We start from the raw sequence: 23,193 nt of genomic DNA, 5'->3' as shown, positions 1-23,193 counted from the left end.
ACCTGGTGCCCACAGGCACCATGGTGCCCCCAGGGACTAGACAAGGTCCTCACAGGCCTTGTCTCTAAATAGCACAAGTCTACAATAAAGAAAAAAAAAATCTGCTGCCATATTTTTCATCACAAACGCATTAATAAAGATTTAAAAACTACAATAATCTTTAAACTCATTAAATATTGTTCATTATACATCCAGTTTAGTTTAAAGCTGATGTATTCCAGTTCAAAAGTCAGTATTGTAACAACCTTGCACTTTGTCTGGCTCAGTTTTTCAGTTTGTTTTTTTTCTCATCAGACATTTCTAGTCATATTGTACCTTTGTGCTATTTTGTAGCACAAACTTTTATTTTGTTATTTTTTTTCTTCAAATGACAGAACAATAAAACATGGATTTATTTGAGCAAATAGACATTGTACTGCTCTATAAGAAAATGATGGAGATATCATATGCACAAACAATGCATTTATGTACTTGTATTTTATTGCCTGCTTTGGTGAAGACAGACATTTACAATTGAGATCCATGGCTTCAGTCTAAGACAGGAATTATACAGTGAACTCTGGCACCGACTTTGCTTTCATGTTCATAAAATTTCGTCACAAGACACATAATCCTACCTGTTTCTTATTGTTTTACTGAAAAAAAAAATCTGTTTTGGGGTATCTTTAAACTTTACATGCTTTAGGTATCTCTGTAGCTACTTTATCTTTTTGAAAATTTAATCAAAGTTTTTCTTTTTACTGCTCAGTAGTGACATTCAATAATTGCATGCCTGACAGGCCATAATATTTATTAAACGTGTCACCTAAAAGCTTCAAAGCAACTCTTTAGATTTATTTTCTTACAAACACTTCAGGAGTTGTGTTTACCACTGGCCAACACTGAGGAGTTGTTTTCACTCAAGCATTACGTAGAGGCTTAGTACACAAATTCACTTTCTAAATGTAAGTATTGAGAATGATTACTCAACTCTAAACAACAGGAATTAGGCGAATTGTTGCCAAGGTGGTAAGAGAGTTACACTCAATAAGTTGTGTTGCTTTTTAAAGAAAAGCATCCAGTACTAAAAAAGATGACAACTATCTTAAAATAGGGAACAAATGGTTCATTTGAAGGAAAAAAACATCTACAAATCAAAAGCACATTCCAATGATTATTTTTTCATTGTTTTAAAAATATGTATAAAATGTCCAGTGTATGATTTCTGTTGATTTCAGCCAAGAATTGTGGCTGTTTAACAAGAAGTTATGAGAGGCTGTGACACACCTGTATCATCAGAACAATATATTAAAATCAAAACACGTTTTTAATTTTCAATATTTCCATTTCTTCTTTCTTCTCTAAAACCATATTAATGTCATGAAGTCTAGAAAATGTACAATTTTGTGTCTTGACTGAATTTTCTTCACAGACAATTGTTGCAACACTTGCAGCTGTCATGAAGGATTAGAAAAGTGTCCTTGTGATTGCATCTCCCGTCTTTCTCACATGCACAGTTCCTTCCTGCTCATTAAAAAAGTGTGAGATCTCAAGTGGAGCTTCTGAAATTGACTGGTTGTACCTGTTTCCCCCTCTGCCACCAGATACAAAGATGGGGGAGTGTTGAGGCTAAAAGCAAACTGCTGTATGAATCACCTGTTGTTGGTGCATATCTACGCTGCTCTGAGTGGGACGCACTGTTTGTACATGGATGATGTTGGAGTGAGATCACATTTAAAAAAATAACTGGGTTCTTTAGGTGGACTGCTGAGTGATAGTTTCTTTTGAATCAGTGACACATCCAGAGAAAAGAGGGAAAATAAATCATCTTTAATTCCATGCTTTCGTTCTTTTATAAAACACAGAAACGGTTTTGTTACCTGTTATTGACGCTACAGTTTCGCCGACGGCTGCCGGCTTCTTCAGGCTGACGCTGATGGTGGCGCGTCACTTCCTTCTCCGTTTATCTGCGGGCAGCAGAGGACGTTGTCGCCCTCTACTGCCCGCTCTCCCCTCTCCGACGATGCAGTCCCATGCGTGGTCCAGCGTGTAAACTCCGTCGTCCCTGTTCATGGTCCCACATCCACGTCTCCTTATCTCGATTGCTTCCTTGATCCATCTTTTGTATTTTTGTTGTTCGGTGGTTATGATCCGTGTGCTGTCCCAGTCCATTATACAGGTGCTGGCCAGTAAATTAGAATATCATCAAAAGGTTGAAAATATTTCAGTAATTCCATTCAAAACGTGAAACTTGTACATTATATTCATGCAATGCACACAGACCAATGTATTTCCGATGTTTATTACGTTTAATTTTGATATTTATAGGTGACAACCAATGAAAACATCAAATCTGGTATCTCAGAAAATTAGAATATTCTAAAGGCCAATGAAAAAATGTTTGTTTCTCTAATGTTGGCCAACTGAAAAGAATGAACATGAAAAGAATGTGCATGTATAGCACTCAATACTTAGTCGGGGCTCCTTTTGCCTCAATAACTGCAGTAATGCGGCGTGGCATGGACTCGATCAGTCTGTGGCACTGCTCAGGTGTTATGAGAGCCCAGGTTGCTCTGATAGTCGTCTTCAGCTCCTCTGCATTGTTGGGTCTAGCGTATTGCATCCTCCGCTTCACAATACCCCATAGATTTTCTATGGGGTTAAGGTCAGGCGAGTTTGCTGGCCAATCAAGGACAGGGATACCATGGTCCTTGAACCAGGTGCTGGTGGTTTTGGCACTGTGTGCAGGTGCCAAGTCCTGTTGAAAGGTGAAGTCTGCATCCCCATAAAGTTGGTCAGCAGCAGGAAGCATGAAGTGCTCTAAAACTTCCTGGTAGACGGCTGCATTGACCCTGGACCTCAGGAAACAGAGTGGGCCAACACCGGCAGATGACATGGCACCCCACACCATCACTGACGGTGGAAACTTTACACTGGACCTCATGCAACGTGGATTCTGTGCTTCTCCGCTCTTCCTCCAGACTCTGGGTCCTTGATTTCCAAAGGAAATGCAGAACTTGCTTTCATCAGAAAACATAACTTTGGACCACTCAGCATCAGTCCAGTCCTTTTTGTCCTTGGCCCAGGCGAGACGCTTCTTGCGCTGTTTCTTGTTCAAGAGTGGCTTGACACACGGAATGCGACACCTGAATCCCATGTCTTTCATGAGTCTCCTCGTGGTGGTTCTTGAAGCGCTGACTCCAGCTGCAGTCCACTCTTTGTGGATCTCCCCCACATTTTTGAATGGGTTTGTCGTCACAATTCTCTGCAGGGTGCGGTTATCCCTAGAGCTTGTACACTTTTTTCTACCACATTTTTTCCGTCCCTTCGCCTGTCTGTTAATGTGCTTGGACACAGAGCTCTGCGAACAGCCAGCTTCTTTAGCAATCACCTTTTGTGTCTTGCCCTCCTTGTGCAAGGTGTCAATGATTGTCTTTTGGACAGCTGTTAAGTCAGAAGTCTTCCCCATGATTGTGGTGCCTTCAAAACAAGACTGAGGGACCTTTTAAAGGCCTTTGCAGGTGTTTTGAGTAAATCAGCTGATTAGAGTGGCAGCAGGTGTCTTCTATATTCAGCCTTTTCAGAATATTCTAATTTTTTGAGATACCAAATTTGGAGTTTTCATTAGTTGTCACTTATGAATATCAAATTTAAATGTAATGAACATTGGAAATACATTGGTCTGTGTGCATTGCATGAATATAATGTACAAGTTTCACGTTTTGAATGGAATTACTGAAATATTTTCAACCTTTTGATGATATTCTAATTTACTGGCCAGCACCTGTATGGTTTTCTCTTATGCAGTGATCTGTTACGGCTGACTTCTTTATTGTACTTTCTGCTTCTTCTTTTGCTGCTCTTGTGTGTTTTCGATTTGTCTCTTCCTCGCGCTCCTTTCTGTGTTCTATTGTTCGTGTGTTGAGTTGGCGTCCGGTTTCTCCTATGTATGTTTTATTGCAGAGTTTGCATGGGATTTCGTAAATGACTCCACATTTTTGTCCAGCTGATATTTTGTCTTTTGGGTGCACTAGTCTGTTTCTAACTGTTGTGTATGGCTTTGTTGGTGTGTTTATGTTGTGTTTTTTCATTGTTGCTCTTATTTTTTCCGTTATGCCTCTGATGTATGGTAGGGTTATCACTGGTTTTGGTTCTTGTCTTTCTGGGTTTCTGCTTCATCGTCGGAGAGGGGAGAGCGGGCAGTAGAGGGCGACAACGTCCTCTGCTGCCCGCAGATAAACGGAGAAGGAAGTGACGCGCCACCATCAGCGTCAGCCTGAAGAAGCCGGCAGCCGTCGGCGAAACTGTAGCTACAAAACAGGTAAACAAAACCATTTCTGTGTTTAAAAAGAACGAAAGCATGGAATTAGAACCACGACACAGCAAGAACATACCTAAGAAATCATCTTTAACAAAATAATTAAATTATTGTGACTTCCAGTCATGGCCACCTTGATTTCTAGAATATACTAGATACTAGAATAAATAGTTCATTTTTGAGCTGCATGGAAGTACAGCTGGTAGCACCGTTGCCTCGCAGAAAACAGTTTCAGATTCAAAACCCTGCTGCTGCCTTTCTGTTGGGAGTTAGCATGATCTTCCCTTGCATCAGTGGGTTCTCTTTCTTAACATTCGTTTCGATGTCTCACTATGGGATACGCCCCTCCGCGGATTCCTCAGAAGCACTTATCTCAATACGCCAATCCTGATTGGCCAGTGACCGTGACGTACGCGTCCCCCTGCTACTATAAGTAGCAAGCGTCCCCACGCACACACTATTCAATCACCTCTTCTCGCTTCGGTGGTCGCTTATCTCTGATGTAAGTTAGCTCAACTGTTCACAGACGGAGCCTTCTAATATTCTCTCCGTCGCCGAACGTTAACTTACTGTCCTTCTGTCCTGGCCTTCACCATAGGCTCGGGGCATAACGAGCAGCTTCACACTCCAATGCATCTGTTCGTTCTCTGCTAACACACCAGTTAGCCTACATGGAAGCCGCTCCTCCCACCAGAGGAGTCGACGGCGCAGGAGCTCGCCTCTGTACCTGTGGGAACAAAATCTCAAGCACAGACTCGCACAAGGTCTGCTCGAGCTGCCTCGGGCTGGAACACGCCCAGCTGGCATTGGAAGTCCCCGGGTCATGTGAGAGCTGTGCTTGCTTCACCCTGAAGAGCCTTCGCCGGCGGCTAGCGCGCCAAGCTAGCCTGTCGGGGAAGGACCCTTGCCTGCCGGCCCCTGGGCCACCGCCTGGGGACGCCAGCGAACATGTCCTCCCGGAGCCGGAACCGTGTGCCGAACTCAGCTGGGGCTCACAGCTCGAACCGGCCGGTCCGAGCCACCCCGTCGAGGACGTGTTGGAGTTGGACTACGGAGACGACGGGGGCACCTCGTAACTCCTCATTTCAGAGGAGGACGAGGATGACGACGTTTTTCTCCCCATCGCTCAGGCCTCCATGCCTAGCTTTCCGTCCTCTCCCAGGGATGGAGCGGCTTCCCCGGCCGCCCACCTGGACATGCAGTCAGTCTGCCGACGCGCTGCGACCAGGCTCAACATCCCTTGGCCCACCATGGTCACTGAGGCTGTCAGATCCCGCTACGAGGGAAAGAAGCTGCCTCAGGCCACAAGAGCGGCAAAGCCCCTCCTTCCCGCCTTCCCGGAGCTTCTCCAAGAAGTGAGGTCCTCCTGGGACAAACACCCTTTCAGCTCCAGGTCTCCTGTCCAAGGAGCCTCCTCGCTGGACTTCGAGGGGATGGAGAAGGCTGGCATGCTTCGCATGCCGCCGATGGAACCGCTGGTTGCAGCCCACCTGCACCCACGGCTCTCGGCAACTTCCTCCAGGCCTCCCGCTCTCCCCGCGAAGGCGGACCGCTTCCAGTCGGCGCTGAACGAGAGGGCGTACAAGGCTGCCGCCATCTCCGCCCGAGCTTTGAATGTCTCCTCCATGCTCTCGGCGTACCAAGCCGAGCTCTGTGAGGACATGAATACGAAGCCGGACCCGGAGGTGTGGGAGGAAATCACCGTACTGACCGACATCTGCCTGCGTGTGCAGCGCTGCGCGGTCCAGGCCACGGGAAAAGCTATGGGCATGATGGTGCTTCAAGAACGTGCACGATGGCTGAACCTCTCCAACCTCTCTGATAGAGAGAAGGAGGACATTTTGGACATGCCAATCGTGCCTGAAGGCATTTTTGGCTCTGCCCTGGCATCAATGCAGCAACGGTGTGAGGCCAAAAAGAAAGAGGATGAAGCCCTTCATCTCTGCCTTCCCCGTAAGCCCTCACCGGCGCTGCCGGCTCGGCCGAACCTTCCTCAGGCGGCTGTCCGAGCCCAGCCTCAGTTCTGGATCCCAAAGCGCCCGAAGCCTCAAGCTGTCCAACCAGCTCCTTCGGGCTCAGCGCCTCGACCAGTTTGTCCTCAGAGATCCGGCAACCAAGCCGCTCCGCCGCCGGGACAACCCACCCGACCCGGCGGTCAGCAGGTGAGGAAGAAGAAGAGGGCAGCCTGACGGAGTTCTTTCCCTCCAGACGCTGCAGCTGGCAGTTCCCTGTTCGCCAGCTCCTCCTGTTCGATGTTGCCATGGTGCCTTCTCCCCCCCTCACGGAACCCCTCCGGCAGAGTCCCCGAGCGGTCCAGGGTGGGGCCAGGACGTGCAGCCGGCTGTGCCGGCTCAAAACACACGTCACAAGCACTCACATTGTTTTTCACAAACATGTCACGCTCAAGGAGCATTAAAAAGTTCGCTGCCGCATCCAGACAAAATGTCAAGGGCGCAGCAAAAATCAATAAAAATGTTGCCCATGAGCATTTCCAGGCGTGGGCGGCCCCTGGCGGACTTATCCGCCAGTCACGGGTCGTCCCCGTACGCCTGGGCCGTCAAAGCACAAAGCCCCCGCGCATGCGCAGTGGTTGCCACGAGCACCGCTGCCCCACAACCTCTGGAGGGAGCTGCTGCTCCGTGTGTCACGGCTGTGTCACCGCTCTCCACTCACATGGAGGAATGGACAGCGGTTTCTGCTTCACATTGGGTGCTGAGAACTATTTCGAGAGGTTACAGGCTCCAATTCGCTTCTGTTCCTCCTCGATTCTCCGGCGTAGTGTTCTCCCACGCCCAGGGGACGTCAGCTCACATCCTTCAGGGAGAAATCTCCTCCCTGCTGGAGAAGGGAGCGATATGCATTGTGCCTCCCGATCGGTCTCAGAGCGGTTTCTACTCCAGGTACTTCCTGGTCCCGAAATGGGGAGGGACCGGGATTCGCCCGATCCTGGATCTGAGGGCCCTGAACCGATGCCTCAGAAAGTACAGATTCAAAATGCTCACGCTCTCATCCCTTTTGCGTCTGATTCACCAGAACGACTGGTTCACCTCAATCGACCTGAGGGACGCATACTTTCATATTCCCGTGTACCCTCCACACAGGAAATTTCTGAGGTTTGCCTTTCAGGGAGTGTGTTATGAATACACCGTGCTCCCATTCGGCCTCTCGCTGAGCCCGAGGGTGTTTGTCAGGTGTACGGAGGCAGCGATCGCCCCTCTGAGAGGGAGGGGCATTCGGCTGGCCACGTATTTAGACGACTGGCTCCTGCTGGCACGGTCCAGAGAGGAGGCAGCGTCAAACACGCTGGTTGTGATCCATCACTTGTGTGGTCTGGGTTTCAGAATAAACTGGCAGAAAAGCGCTTTACTCCCCTCCCAGAAAATAACCTTTCTAGGTCTGAATCTGGACTCAGGGGCGTTCACGGCCCGTCTCTCGACACCGTGCATGAACGCGCTCTCGCTCTGCCTGGCGCGCTTCCGCCTACACAGTTCGGTGCGGTTTGCGTTATGCCTCAGGCTTTTGGGTCTCATGGCGTCGGCTATTTCAGCGGTACCACTCGGCCGTCTACACATGAGAGATTTTCAACGCTGGGTGGCTTCTCTGGGTCTCTCTCCAGTGCGCCACAGAGCGCGCAGGGTGACGGTCTCTGCAGCGTGCGTCGCGGCGCTCCGCTGTTGGCGTCACCCCTCCCTCTTGGCACAGGGGGTGCCTTTGGGGTTGGTTCTCGTGAGGAAAGTGGTCACGACAGATGCGAGCCTGTCAGGTTGGGGGGGGCTCCTGGAGGGTCGCTCTGTCAGGGGTGTGTGGAGCAGAGAGCTCTGGGGGACACACATAAATTATCTGGAACTCCTCGCGGTCTTTCTAGCCCTGAGGCGCTTCCTGCCTTTTCTCTCCGGCCATCATGTCCTGGTGAGAACAGACAACACCACGACTGTGGCTTATATAAACCGCCAGGGGGGGCTGCGCTCCGTGCGGTTACACACGCTGGCACGCAGACTGATCCTATGGTGCAGCAGGCATCTCCTCTCAATCAGAGCCACCCACGTCCCGGGTGTTCTGAATCGGGGGGCGGATCTGTTGTCCAGAGGGACACCCCTGTACGGGGATTGGAGCCTGCATCCAGCAGTGTTGGAACAGATTTGGATCCGGTTCGGCAGAGCCGTAGTGGATCTTTTTGCCTCCAAGGAGAATGCTCAGTGTCCTCTGTTCTTCTCCCTGCGCGACCGAGACGCTCCACTCGGCGTGGACGCGCTGGCGCACGACTGGCCACGGGGACTGCTTTACGCTTTTCCCCCAGTGGCCCTGATACCACCCACCTTGCTGAGGGTACGAACCCAGCGCCACACTCTCATTCTGGTGGCCCCATACTGGCCAGCCATGCATTGGGTGGCGGACATTTTCCAGCTCCTGGAGGGCCAACCTTGGAAACTGCCGCTTCGCAGGGACCTGGTGTCCCAAGCGGGAGGCTCGATCTTCCACCCTCATCCAGAACGGCTGGCCCTGTGGGCCTGGCCCCTGAGGGGTGTGGGCTAGTGTCAGCAGAGCTGCCCCAGGCAGTCATTCGAACCATTCAGAACGCTAGGGCCCCCTCCACTAGGTCCCTATATGACTGTAAATGGAGGGTGTTTGAAGCCTGGTGTCAGGGCAGGGAGGTCTCACCCTTCCAATGCCCGGTGAACGTCATTCTGTCTTTCCTGCAAGACTTGTTGGATGGGAAGAAGGCTTTCTCCACCATTAAAGTGTACCTAGCAGCCATTTCCGCCCGACACTTGGGTTTTGGGAGGAAATTGGCAGGTCAACACCCCCTGGTGTGTAGCTTCATGAGGGGCGCGCGCAGGCTTCTCCCTGTGTCCCGACCCCTGGTGCCCTCATGGGATCTGTCCTTGGTGCTGTCGGCCCTCTCCGGGCCTCCATTTGAACCTATGGACGGCCTGGACCTTAAGATCCTGTCTCTTAAGGTGGTGCTACTCCTGGCTTTGGTATCTGCAAAGCGAGTTAGTGACTTACAGGCTCTCTCTGTGCACCCATCCTGCACCCAGTTTGCACCAGGTGACATGAAGGTGTCCTTGAAGCCCAACCCTGCCTTTGTGCCTAAGGTGGTGGGCTCCTTTTCTCCTATTATCCTCACAGCTTTCTACCCGCCACCCTTCTCCTCTCCTGAGGAGGAGCGGTGGCACAAGCTGTGTCCGATTCGCGCGCTCAAGGAGTATGTGAATCGGACGGAGAACCTTCGCAGGGGGGACCAGCTTTTTGTGTCATGGGGTGGGCCTCGTAAGGGGAAACCCGTCACAAAGCAGCGGCTTTCCCACTGGATTGTGGAGGCTATTTCTATGGCTTACTCCTGTCAGGGCATTCAGGCACCTGTTGGAATCAGGGCCCATTCTACTAGGGGCCTGTCTGCTTCTTGGGCCCTTTTTCGGGGGCTGTCAATCCAGGAGATTTGTGCTGCAGCAAGTTGGGCTTCTCCACTTGCATTTGCACGCTTCTATAAGCTTGATGTTTCGGTCCCTGCAATGACTCACACGATTCTGAGTGTGGGGTCTTTGGCGGGCCAAGACGTATCCCTGTAGGTTGGTGATTGCTGGATAAGCTGTCTGGCAATACGGGAGTCTCCATATCCCATAGTGAGACATCGAAACGAATGTTAAGAAAGAGAACTTTAGGTTACTATCGTAACCCCGGTTCTCTGAGTAACATGAGTGAGATGTCTCACCAGACAACCCTTCTTGCTGGGCGAAGCGAGAAGAGGTGTTTATCTTGAATAGTGCGTGCGTGGGGACGCTTGCTACTTATAGTAGCAGGGGGACGCGTACGTCACGGTCACTGGCCAATCAGGATTGGCGTATTGAGATAAGTGCTTCTGAGGAATCCGCGGAGGGGCGTATCCCATAGTGAGACACCTCACTCATGTTACTCAGAGAACCGGGGTTACGATAGTAACCTAAAGTTTTCTCCAGGTCCCCTGGTTTCCTCTCAAAGACCAAAACATGCATGTTAGAACATTTGGCAATCCTAAAAATTGCCCCTAGGTGTGAGTAAAAGTGTGAATATTTGTTTGTCTGTGTGTGTCCCTGTGATGGACTTGCAACCTGTCCAGGGTGTCCCCAGTCTTTTCACCCACCCACAGCTGGAGATCGGTAGAGGTTCGTGGGGATCCTGAAGAAAAGTGGAAACAAATACGAGTGACTGAGTTTATTTTGCTTCCTGCCCTTTCTTACAGAGTCAGCTGAGGCAGAAGAAAGGAAAACATTGAATTGATGTTTTATTTAGTTATTTTACATCAGAGGCTTTGAAGACACTTATTTTAAATCCGTCCATCCTCCTCTGCTTATCCAGTGTCAGGTCATGGGGGCAGCAGCCTAAACAGAGAGGCCCATCTTAAATCCAACTACTATTAAAATACAAAAAAATCTGAGAAGCTGTCACTTAGCAACCAGAAAATGGTACCGACAGCTTTACAGGTCAGGGTTCCTTTTGCTGGAACTTTCATGTATTCTTCTGTTCACCAAAACATTCTGTCAAGCATGTTAGTCACTAATGTAGGTGCCATTTTCAAAAAAGACAGAAAAGTGTGTTTACGTTGACATTTTTAGTTATTATTAAAGATGTCATAATTCACACACACACACACACGCGCACGCACGCGCGCACACACACAATACTTAGATAAAATCTGACTGGGATGGAGGATAGGAGAGAATCTTGTGTGCTTGTGAGTGTGACTGACTGAAGGCTGCATTTAGCAGCATAAATCACAAGATGCCTGACTGCTTTCACACAACATGAGATAGAAGAACTAGGTGATGAATGTAGAGGTGGAAAAGAGAGGAAGGACAACGAGGAGTCAGAAGAGTTGAGCGCTGAACAGTGCAACAGACAGAGAAAGTCAGGGTAGGAGAGCCGGGAGTAAGAAGAACTTGTGTAGCTTTTAACACTGCTTAGTTTTGTCTCTGCTGCATATAAATTGCTGTTTATATTTGTTTAATAATCTATGTCATTATGCAGGTAGATGGATGGCACAAGCCTCAACCCAAAACAACATATATGTCTGTGTGAGTGTGTGTGAGTGTAGTATATGTGTGTCTGTTTTGCTCTGTCACTCAGTGTAAAATGTTTACACAACATGAAATGTAACAAGTTTTATCCTCTAACATCGTCTAAAATCTTCCAAATTAACCCTGGGTATGTCCCACTGGCTAGTCTATTATCATAACTGAAAATGAACTTCCAGAGCCTTTACAAAATTTCTAACTAGTGTAACGTCCAGCAATGGTGAGTTTTTAGGTACAGTTTGACCATTCAACATCTATTCAACATCTGGTCAAAAAGGGGACACAAGACTGCACGTGTTCCCTTTAAATCAGCCTGCCTTCATCCCACCAGCTGGAGCTCAGAGCCTGCAGCTCTGAACACAGATAATGAAATGTCAACAATAACATTCTCTCCTCGAGTGCCAGAAGGAGTACAGACGTAGTCAGAGCCTCCGTATCAAAGAAGGCGTGTTTCTGAGTTGTCTTGGTAACATTCCTCAAACCTGTCAGCCTTCAGTTGGCTACGCAAATCATAACATGAGATCCTTAAAACTAGATCACGTCAAAATCGTTTTGCACCTGCGAAGCTGATAAAGCAACAGTTCCTGCAGAACAAGCTGATATTGTTTAGACTCCTTCAGAGTCCCAGACGTGTGGTTCCATCCATCTGTCGTGACCCAAGACATCTCTGGACTGAAGCGTTGGTGCCACAGTATTCTACAGCCCTTCGGTGCCAGAGGTCAGGCAACCTCTCTGACCTTTGGATCCACCAAGAGGGTCTCCGAAAAGGGGTGAAGTAGACACACAGATTGCGCCTGATGTGTTTTGATAATAATCAACTTCATAGCTTAGCGCAACCCAAATTCTTTTGCATTCAGAACTCAGCTCCCCTAGATAAGGAAGGTCTGATTGACACCGCATTCACACATACAGTAGGTTCATACATCACCTTTAGTTCCATCCATCACAGTAAATGCTTAGTTAACTTGTCATGTCTTAATTGTTGGTAAAATAAATTCTTACTTTTATAAACTTGACTGTTTTCTGAATCAAAACGAAGTGTGTACAATCCCCTGATAAAGCAAGAATCCTAGACCTTCTTATTAAACATCGTGAAGACCAAGAAAGGTCAATGCTCTATATTTAAATAGAGTATCACAGCTTATTGGTCATAAGTAGAGGTAATTTATATTGAGCTCTTAAAGCACTCAATTTACCAAACCATACACTAGGCAAGTTATTAAAGTGCAAGATGTGTTTCACAATAGACCCATCTGATTTATCAAGGGTACGATCTGCTGGTGAAGGTTCTCAGTCATCCAGATGAAAATGATTAGCAGACCGTTTCTCCGTCGCCAGAGATGGCCAAAGGCTGTGGTAAGCCTGAGTCCCCGTGGGGTGAAGCCTTCAGGGACTGTAGGAATTTTGGCTTCCGAGTTGGTCAAGGAGCATCTGTGGACTGGAGAATTATGTGTTCCTCCACCCCCACCGTGGCTTGACTTTAAGGTCCTCAAATCAGCTGCAACGACACGTGGAATTCAGAGCGTGAGTCCAGATTCACAAACGGTGCTGAATCAGGAGAAATGTTCCAAATTGCTTTCAACTCTTAATGCGCGAACTTGTCTTGAACGCGTCAACTTCCGGTCACACGTGGGACATCAAAACAAAACAAACAGAGTTGCTTCTAAGTTTTACCGTAACTTTTGAGAGCTAATTACTTTAAATCAGAATCAGAATCAGAATATGTTTATTGCCATTGTCAGTGAACAAACAATTCACAAACTAGGAACTTGCTTCAGTACTAATGAGCTACATATAACATGAATAATAAGATTAAAAATAGAATAAAATATAATAAAAAAACTAGAATAAAACTTTCAGCTATAAAAAATGGCAGATAATGGTAACATGGCAGATAACGTGACTTTGTGTCGAGTACAGAAGATGAGCATGGTTGTGTGTTTATAAGCTATTCACAAGTCTAATGGCAGATGGAAAGAAGCTGTTCTTATGGCGGGAGGTTCTGGTCCGGATGGACCGTAACCTCCTGCCTGAGAGAAGCGGCTCAAAAAGTCTGTGACGCGGGTGCGAATGGTCAGCTGCTATCCGACCTGCACGCCCCCGAGTTCTGGAGACGTACAGGTCCTGGAGAGATGGAAGGCTGCAGCCAATCACCTTCTCAGCAGAGCGCACAATGCGCTGCAGTCTATGTTTGTCCCTCACTGTGGCTCCAGCGTACCACACTGCGATGGAGGAAGTGATGATGGACTCAATGATGGCCGTGTAAAACTGCACCATCATCTGGGCCGGCAGCTTGGCCTTTATCAACTGCCGCAGAAAGTACATCCTCTGCTGGGCCTTTTTGATCAGGGAGCTGATGGATGGCTCCCACCTAAGGTCATGTGTGATGGTGGTTCCGAGGAAGCGGAAGGAGTCCACAGTGGTGACGGGGGTGTCCGTCAGGACGAGGGGGAGAGATGGGGCTGTGACTTTCCTGAAGTCCACAATCATCTCCACTGTCTTCTGAGCATTGAGCTCCAGGTTGTTGCTGCTGCACCAGTACACCAGCCGTTCCACCTCCCTCCTGTAGGCAGACTCATCACCATCAGAGATGAGCCCGATGAGGGTGGGGTCATCCGCAAACTTGATCAGTTTAATGGAGTCATGGCTCGAGGTGCAGCAGTTTGTGTACAGGGAGAAGAGCAGAGGAGAAAGTACACAGCCCTGTGGAGATCCTGTGCTAATTGTCTTAGTGGTGGAAACAGTCTTCCCCAGCCGCACGCACTGCCTACGGTCTGTCAGGAAGTCAGTGATCCACCTGCAGGTTGAGTTGGGTACGTTGAGCATTGAGAGCTTGTCCTGGAGCAGAGCAAGGAGGATGATGTTGAACGCAGAGCTGAAGTCCACAAACAGGATCCTAGCATAGGTTCCCGGGGAGTCCAGGTGTTGCAGGATGAAGTGGAGGGCCAGGGGCCAGGTTGATGGCGTCATCTACAGACCTATTAGCTCTGTATGCGAACTGCAGAGGGTCCAGGAGGGGGGAGGTGAAGGACCTGAGATGAGGGAGGACCAGGTGCTCAAAAGACTTCATGACTACAGACGTCAGCGCCACAGGCCTGTAACCATTCAGTCCAGTGATATGGGGTTTCTTAGGGACAGGGACAATGGTGGACAGCTTAAAGCAGGCTGGAACATGGCAGGACTCCAAGGAGATGTTAAAGATGTCCGTGAAGATTGGACACAATACCTCGGCGCAGTGTCTCAGGGTAGCGGGGGAGAAACCGTCCGGGCCCGGGGATTTCCGTGGGTTTTGCTTACGGAAAACCCTGAGCACATCCTCTTCTGTCACTGAGAAGGCAGTGGAGGGGGAGGGGTGGTCAGCGGGGGCTGTACTATTCACAGTGGTGAAGGTGGTGGGGGAGGCATGTGACACCAGAGTGGCTGAAGAAACCTGTGCAGTAGGGGGTGTGGGGGATGGGTGTTGCATTTCAAACCTTGCATAAAAGGAGTTAAGTTGTTCAGCCAGTTGTAGATCGTCAGCAACATGTTGGGCCCTAGGCTTGTAGTTAGTGATTTGCCTGAGCCCTCTCCAGACAGAGGCGGTGTCATTGTCAGAGAACTGCTCCTTTAGACGCATATTGAACTGGGATCTCGCCTTTTTCAGCTCTTTTGAGAACTGGTACTTAGCGCCCTTATAGCTTTCTCTGTCCTTGGCTCTGTGGGCTGCTTCTTTCTCCCTCCTCAGCTGTCTCAGTTTGGGTGTGAACCAGGGCTTATCGTTGTTAAAAGTGACCGTGGTTTTTGTTGGAATAATGCTGTCCTCACAGAATTTTATGTATGACGTCACAGTGTCTGTATATTCATCCAAGTTGTCTGTGGCAGATCCAAACATGTTTCAGTCATGTTGTGTCCAGACACATGCAAAGCTACTCCACAGCCTCGCAGGTCCACTTCTTAGAAGTTCTCACTGCAGGTTTGGAGAGCTTCAGCATCTGCCTGTATGAGGGGATGAGGTGATTCATGGCGTGGTCAGAGAAGCCGAGAGCAGCTCGCTGCACGGCTCGATAAGCTCCACTGACTGTGGTGTAGCAGTGATCCAGCGTGTTCTGCTCTCTTGTCGGGCATTTAACAAACTGTCTGTACTTAGGCAATTCCTGGCTCAGATTTCCTTTGTTAAAGTCACCGAGGATAATAACTAGAGAGTCCGGAAAGGTCTGTTCCACACTTAGGATCTGCTCCGCGAGCGCACGGTGAGCCTCGTGCACGTCCTCTCTTGGCGGGATGTAAACAGCAGCCAGAATGAATGAAGCAAACTCACGTGGGGAGTAGAATGGCTTACAGGTAATGAAGAGGAATTCCAGAGCAGGAGAGGAGTACTGGGAGATCACAGTCACATCTGAACACCAGGCATTGTTGATGTAGAAGCAGACACCTCCACCTTTTGTCTTTCCTCCGGATAAGACCCGCTGTCTGTCTGCGCGGAGGAGCTGGAATCCCTCCAAATGTAGCGCGCAATGCGGGGTCTGCTCGTTGAGCCACGTCTCCGTGAAGCATAAGACAGAAGAGGAAGAAAAGTCTGTTTTGTCTCATCAGCAACGCCAGTTCATCCGTCTTGTTGCTAAGTGAGCAGACATTGGAGAGGAAGATCCCAGGTAAGGGCGTACGTGATCCGTGTCTTCGTAGACGCACGAGCACTCCCGCACGTTTCCCTCTCCTACGGCGTCTCACTTTCTTGATTAAAAAGTGGACCAAATCCGCCACACCCACTAAAATAACTGGGAGTAGGTCCGTTGGCGTTGATTTTCTGATGTTTAGAAGCTCTTCACAGGTGTAAGAGCACGCTGACACACAATTTGCAGACAAAAACAAACAAAACACGACGCACGTTAGCACCAGGGTGTCCTTCCTCGGCGCCATCTTGGTTGGGTTGGGTTAAAGCGCCGGGTTCTGCTGGGCCAGATGGAAAACAGCCCGCAGGGAATGAGCTTAAGGCGTCATTTATTCTTAAACTGCCGCCACGAGGTTCTGATGGGTGCTTATATAACTTTTTGGGCACGCCCACCTGTATCTTACTCAAAAACCACTGGAGGGCACTGTGGCTCTTCCAAATAAACTCTACCTTCTCCAAGATGGAAAATCCATGATCACAATTTAACACGGTTTTTCATGTAAAGCCTCAAAAAGTATTACTTTAGCATCAAAGTATTACTTTAAACGGGAAAGAATAAAATTAATGTCTTAAAACGGAACATTTTTACCATTAGCATAAATTTTAACTGGAGAAACACCAATGACACAGGTTTAACATAAAAGAAAACACAAAACAAACTGTTTAGGTCTGTGGCTGATAAGATTTTAACACCTTGATTTCTATTTTAAGGGTGAACAACGTAAACACCTTCTTTGATTATAGATAAACAGAAAAATGCCAGGGTTTTGATAAAAGTCGAGATCCTGGAATCTTTCAGAATGACCCTTGAGAAGTTTTACGAGCACTCGGCCTGGGTGGAAGAGTCAGTTATTGGCAAGTTGAGGTAAGACAGACCAAGTCCTGATAATGTCTGGCTTAACAAGTCACTTGGTAAAATTTACGTTCCTGGGAGAAAAATGTAGGAGTTAACCAGAATGCCCAACTGCAGGCCAGTTTCTAATTCCCCTCTTTATTTTCTTCTGCTAAATGTGAAAGAACAATTTGTGTGACAATGTTATTGTTCTTTTTTGTGTAAAACCATACAAAGTTAACCTAAGGATATAAAATGTGGATTTCCGCTACAGAATCTTCTGCCTAATCATCTGAAAGACCAATCAGGTGATATTCTATAATTAATAGATTATCACAGCTATGGGTCACAAGTAATGACAATAAAAATAAATAGCTCTTAAGCAATTTATTTAATCCAATTTACTCTCTATTGATTCATTACAACATTATCTGGATGCCTTCCTTTATTTTTCTCAACAGTCAGAAAAAGCTGATGCCATTTTAATGTTTGAAAAGATCATTTAAATGTAAGGTGTAAGGGAAAATGAGAGGCTCTTACATTTTATTTTATGAGCCGTAAGGCGTGGGATTCCATAGGAAATATGAAGTCTTTTTAATGCAGAGATCATGTAACCGTTATGTATTCACTCGGAGACAACAAAATAGAACGAGTCAAGTTTAAAAGTTAAGAAATTGTATTACTAACGATTAAACTAGGCTTATTTAAGAACTAAGTGTATAGTGCGACTAAAAATGGATGAGGCGGTAAATGGATGACGTGTCATGTAAATCAGAACCCTCAAATCCGAAGAAGCGATTAGTTCTGACGGGAACTGAAGATGTTGGTTTGGAATAAGCTGGGGATCATTTCAGAACTGCATGAGACACCATTAAGCCGCACCTACCTGCCTGGTGGGAGTCCTCTGTGAGCTCAGGAATGCCGAGGTCCACCGGACCCTCTCTGGACACCGAGCTGGTAGCAGAGCTGCGGTTCTGACCAGACCCGTCTCGAGATACTGCCGGCACATGACTCTTTTCTTGGCATCTGTTCAGACCCAGCCTGGGTCAGTGAAGCTCTTATTCTGAAAGGAGCTGTTGTCGTTGCTTGTTGTTATAGCGACTGGATTTTCTCAGCTTGTTTTGGTTCTTTCGGTTGAAGAGTTAAAGTTGAGGATTGGCCACTCCGAATTCGGTACTTTTTAAGGTACCGACCGAATTCCACAGTACCGACCGAGCACTGATTCACTTCATTTGAAACAGTGCCTCGTTTCGGTACCCGTCCATCACAACGAGAACTTGCCTAGACAGCTGCACATGCGCAAGAGTGTTATGTCATTGGTCGCTGCGAGCGAGTTATAAACAGCAGCATGGTAGAAAGAACGCACGCTAAAGCTTGGGTCCACTTCACTAAATGTGATGGGTAACTGGGTGATGATGAAACCAGCGAAAACGATCCAAGTGAGACATCCTCATCTTAATCTGCTCCGGTAGGTAAATAAAATGTAAGATAACGTTAGCTTGATTTGTTTGCTTCCGTTTCACTAATGGTGCGTTCGCTTTCTCCTCGGAACTCCGAAATTCCGACTAGAAGAACATGAACGCGCACTAAAGTTTGGCTTCACGTTACTAAATGCGACGGGTGATTGGGTGAAGATGAGGCATCATCGTTTTAAGATAACGTTAGCTTGATATGTTAGCTTCCTATGCCACCATTGTTATCATCTAATGGTGCGTTCGCTTTCTCCTCGGAAATTCTAACTTCCCAGTAGGAAAAATCAATTGAACAAGGACGGCAAAAGGAATGAAGATACACAGTAAATTTAGTTCACAGTAAAGATGTTTGCTTCAGTTTAATTATCAGCTTATAAAACTACAAGGACGATGTTGAAATACAAACAGTTGTATGTTATTTATCGTGATATTTATCAATTATGGTTATGAATTGAGAAAAATATATATCTAATTATAAAAGAGAATTAAAATATTAAACACTCAAAAGTATCGAAAATTGGTACTGTTAAGTACCGGTATCGATTCGTAGGTACCGGGAATTAGTACCGGATCGATTCAAATGTCAAAGGTATCTGGAACGCTTTGAACTAACGTTAGAGCTGACGCGGCACCTGTTTTATACCTCGGATGTTATGGTTTATTGTTGAATGAAAATTACCAAACACCGTCAGAAGCACACCTCCGTCAGATCTGTAAGATTCTGATTGGATCAGTGAAAAGAATGTGTTATGTCTTTTTAACACTACGTGAAATGAGTCCTGTTGAACCATTTAAAGTTACATTACTTCATTTCTAAGATCATAATAAAATAATTAATATTTTAATGTCACAGGTCAGTCACATCTTATTATATAGACTAACACTTTGATGGATTAACTTTATTAAAATAGAGTTCTTTGATTAATTAAAGAAAATAGTTCATTCTTCTTTCTTCTGTCTTCATGCTGGAATGTAAACAGTTTAGAAACGACTGTATGACCTTCAGGCTGTTTCAGACACACTGATGCTGTGTCAAAAGGAAACAGCTGCTGGTGTAGAAATGGCTCCTTCGTCACGTTACAGAGGGAATGAAGTGTTCCTCAGGTAGTCTGAACAAATGCATAAAATGAAGACAGGAGGATTTTGTGCATGCTCTTTTTGGATGGTCTGACACTCTTGGCTTCATCAAACTATGTACTACCTCAGCTCTTGCTGAAGAGGTTCACAGCTGAGTGTGAAACATCTGGGATGTGGATCAGCACCTCCACATGAGGCAATGTGTTGGCTAAAAAAAGGAAGATTGCCAACTCTTGAGCAGGATAGGGGTCTTAATTCAAGCAGGGGAGTATAGGCAACTTTGGGTATTATTCAAGAGTGATGAAAGGAGGCAGAGGGCGATCGACAGGCAGATCAGGTATCTGCAGTGATGTAGATGCTGAACGGGTCTACTGTAGTGAAGGAGGAGCAAAACTGGAAAGCAAAGCCCTCCATTTACTTGTCAATCCTCACCTTTGATCACGAGCGTTTGATAATGGACAAAAGAGCAAGGTTACAAATACAATCAGCTAAGTGAGTTTTCCTTCGTAGGGTCAGTCTTTGAGGCAGGTTGAGGAGTTCACACACCTGATCCTGCTGATGTGAACATCCTCTTGAGGAGGCAGGCTGCTGTACCCTTTCCTTGTTCTGCTCTTGTTCCGCCTTTCCCGGGAGCCACTGATTTCCCTCTTTCCTATTCATTATCTCTCTCCCTTTCCTTACATTTTATTCTTTATTCACTAACATTTTTTTTCTCATTTTGAACATATTTGTAATCATTTATTAAAGATATACTTACATTTTTTTTGTTTTTGTGAAGCGCCTTGTGATTTTGATCTTGAGAGGCGCTATACAAAATATTGTTTTCTTTCTTTTTTTCCTTTCTGTTTATGAGCAAATTCAACCACTATTTCAGCTCCTTTTCATCAGCCTCAGAGCAGTTCCTATGCTATAGAAGATATGAACATATTAGTATTAGCCCAGATGCAGCCAGCAGGTCCAAAAATGATGCCACCACACTAAATGTAGTGCTTGGGAAATACAAAGCTGTTTTCTACAGTGGAGCACCATGCTCTAACATTTCAGTCATGTGGGGTTTAACACACAGCACACAGGAAGTTTCACATCCACAACAGAACAACATAAACCAGTAATAGAGAAAACTAAACTAAACGCATGTTGTAGCGTTTGTTCTTTTTTATTTAGATTAATATAAATTCATGAAAGTATATTTTGTCATCTACACCATCAGCTGTTTAAAAAAGCTGCTTTTTGAGATCTTGTTCCACATCTTGGTTTTTGAACGATTGCTGCTTGTTCACTACTCAGATAGGCTAACAGTAAACGTGATCTCTGACCATCTTCTTTTCAGTTGTTTCACGAAACTAATTTATTTTTCTGTTTAAAATGGTGTGAAATGCTTCCTCCCTGTTCAAAGCAGATTTAAATCATATGAACTCATTCACACACACACATACACTTGCACAACCACATGCACTAACAAACACACACACACACACACACACACACACACACACACACACACACACACACACACACACACACACACACATACACACACACACACACACACACACACACACACACACACACACACACACACACACACACACACACACACACACACACACACACACACACACACACACACACACACACACACACACACACACACACACACACACACACAGTCCATCACAGCCTCTGATGGTTTTTCTGTGTGCAAGACCATCAGAGGCTGTAATAAACTGCAGGTTGTGACTAATTTAGTAATTTTTGCCACTAAGAAAAGTATATTGTGGTAGATTATAACATTTGTGCTGAAAAAAATGGTTTCACTAAATTTATTTTATTTTATTTTTTTTGCCGACTCCTGTCTGCTTCTGATTTTCATCGGCTTGTGTTTTAGTGTGATGTTCATTTGGACACAATTTGAGTTAAACGTTAGATTTGATGTGCAGTGTGAACGTCTTAATTTCTTTTTTCTAACTAAGGTAACTTTTTTTTCTTTTTACAGAAAATGCGTCAGAACTGCACAAACTGATTAAAAATTTCAAGTTCATTCTACTGAGGACTAAAGTGATTTCCATTAATCACGGCCCTGATTTAATCCTCAGTATGAATGGAATGAGAGGCCAGTAAAGAATTAGATTAGGATTGACCCATCACATTTGATGACTGCTCTGTAATCCAGTCCATATGCCCTCATATTTATCTTCAGGTGCCCAGGATTTGTGTCTGCAGGCCACATTAATAGTGCACATAGAACAGCAAAGCAGAGGAAAGGTTTTAGAAAACCACCAGAGAAATGCACAAGTATTTCACATAAATATGTGTGTCTGTGTGTGAGGAAGAGAGATTAGGAATATGCATAAAAGAAAAATGCTCAAACAAAAATATATAGAAACACTTTGAAACCTTCAGTGTCTTTTCCACTGAAAACATGCTGTTCTCCTGTAAACTCTAGAAGAGTAAAGAGTGTGGGATAACATGTTTTAAGTGTTATAAAATCTGTTTTGCCTCAATGTGTGGTTCTGGGCCTGGTTGTAATCAGTGCAATCTTCTTTTTGCTTTATGGATTTGAAACATTGGCTGCCAGAAACTATGTGGATCCATGGAAGAGGGAGTTGTGTTGTTTTAAAAGGAGAACAATTGGCTTTTTGCAAACTTAAAGGCACATTTGGCAGTTTTGGTTTGCTTTTAGCACCCCTAGTGGCAGTTTAGGGGAACCAAAGGAGAAACGTATTTCCTCTCTGTGCGTTCGTCTATTAAACACCTTAATTTAACAATGAAAATGTCTTCCCAGCTTCCCTTAGTGTCTACAGGAGTGATTCATCACTAAGTCAAACAAATCAGCTGTGTCCTTGATCTAAAACACGCAGGAAACATGCTGGAAGCAGACTGCAGAGTCAGGCATGTCAGCTCAATTTTTCTAAGTCCAAAAGGTGCGGTATTCTGGCCACAGAGGGCGATGGGGGTCTGAGTGACATTTCATTAACCCTGTAAAGGGTCATTTGAGCACATACTGACTCAAGAAAATGAATTTGAATTAAAGCCACACATTCTCACACCCAAAGCGTCAAAACATGACGATGGATGACTGTTTCCGACGCGTTGGGAGCCCCAGCACGTCATGAGGCGACACTCTGTGCCTGAGCCTCACTTTCCGACGCCCGCAGTAAAACGGACATTTCACCGAGATTTAACCTACAACCTTTTCTTCTCAGCCTTCAGAGAGTACAGACGCTTTTTTCTCAGCTCCCTTATCGGCTTCCCCAAGGCTCTTGTCCTGTCTGCCTACAGAGCACTTCTCTGCATTTCTCCTGAAACCACTACTCTTTTTTGGAAATATGGACTTAATTAACTGGTCATTCAACGCGATTGACAAAATTTTTTCTACGATGAGAACGGAGAAGGGGGCTCCCACCTGTCCCGAGGGGACATTCGCATTGGGATATGCACTCGATTCTTGGGAGGTCTGGCGAATCGTGTGCCTCTCTCAGCTGTCCATCGAGGACGTGGAAGATTTGTGGATGTTCGGCCTGATGATCACTGGATTTCTTCTGATTGGAGTGGGAGGATATCTGGTTTTCTGGAAATTTGGGAAGACGGGAGCGATTGAAGTGCGACCCGTACCCACGGAATGTGCCGCTCGTGCGGTGACCTCACAGACTGGGACGTTACTCGAGGTGAACCGTAAGCTGGACAATGTCCTCGCGGCGTTGCCTGTGTTAGTGCGCAAGATGGATTTGATCCCGGAGAGGGTCGCCGGACGATGCGGGGATGTTTAGAATGTAAAATTGGCTTCACTGGTGGACATGAATGACCGGTTATAG

The 23,193-nt window shown here is 46.4% G+C and overlaps 1 long non-coding RNA gene across 1 annotated transcript in view; it reads left to right on the top strand.

Moving 5' to 3' along the window:
* Positions 1 to 23,193, top strand: part of LOC139063571 (uncharacterized) — a 114,898-nt gene that overhangs the window by 39,317 nt on the left and 52,388 nt on the right. The gene's annotated exons all lie outside the window — the stretch shown is intronic.

Source organism: Nothobranchius furzeri, chromosome 16 (genome assembly GCF_043380555.1).
Source record: "Nothobranchius furzeri strain GRZ-AD chromosome 16, NfurGRZ-RIMD1, whole genome shotgun sequence".
Classification (NCBI taxonomy): Eukaryota; Metazoa; Chordata; class Actinopteri; order Cyprinodontiformes; family Nothobranchiidae; genus Nothobranchius; species Nothobranchius furzeri.
The sequence above is the reverse complement of the archived record's forward strand: the minus strand, read 5'-3'. Positions and strand labels throughout refer to the sequence as shown.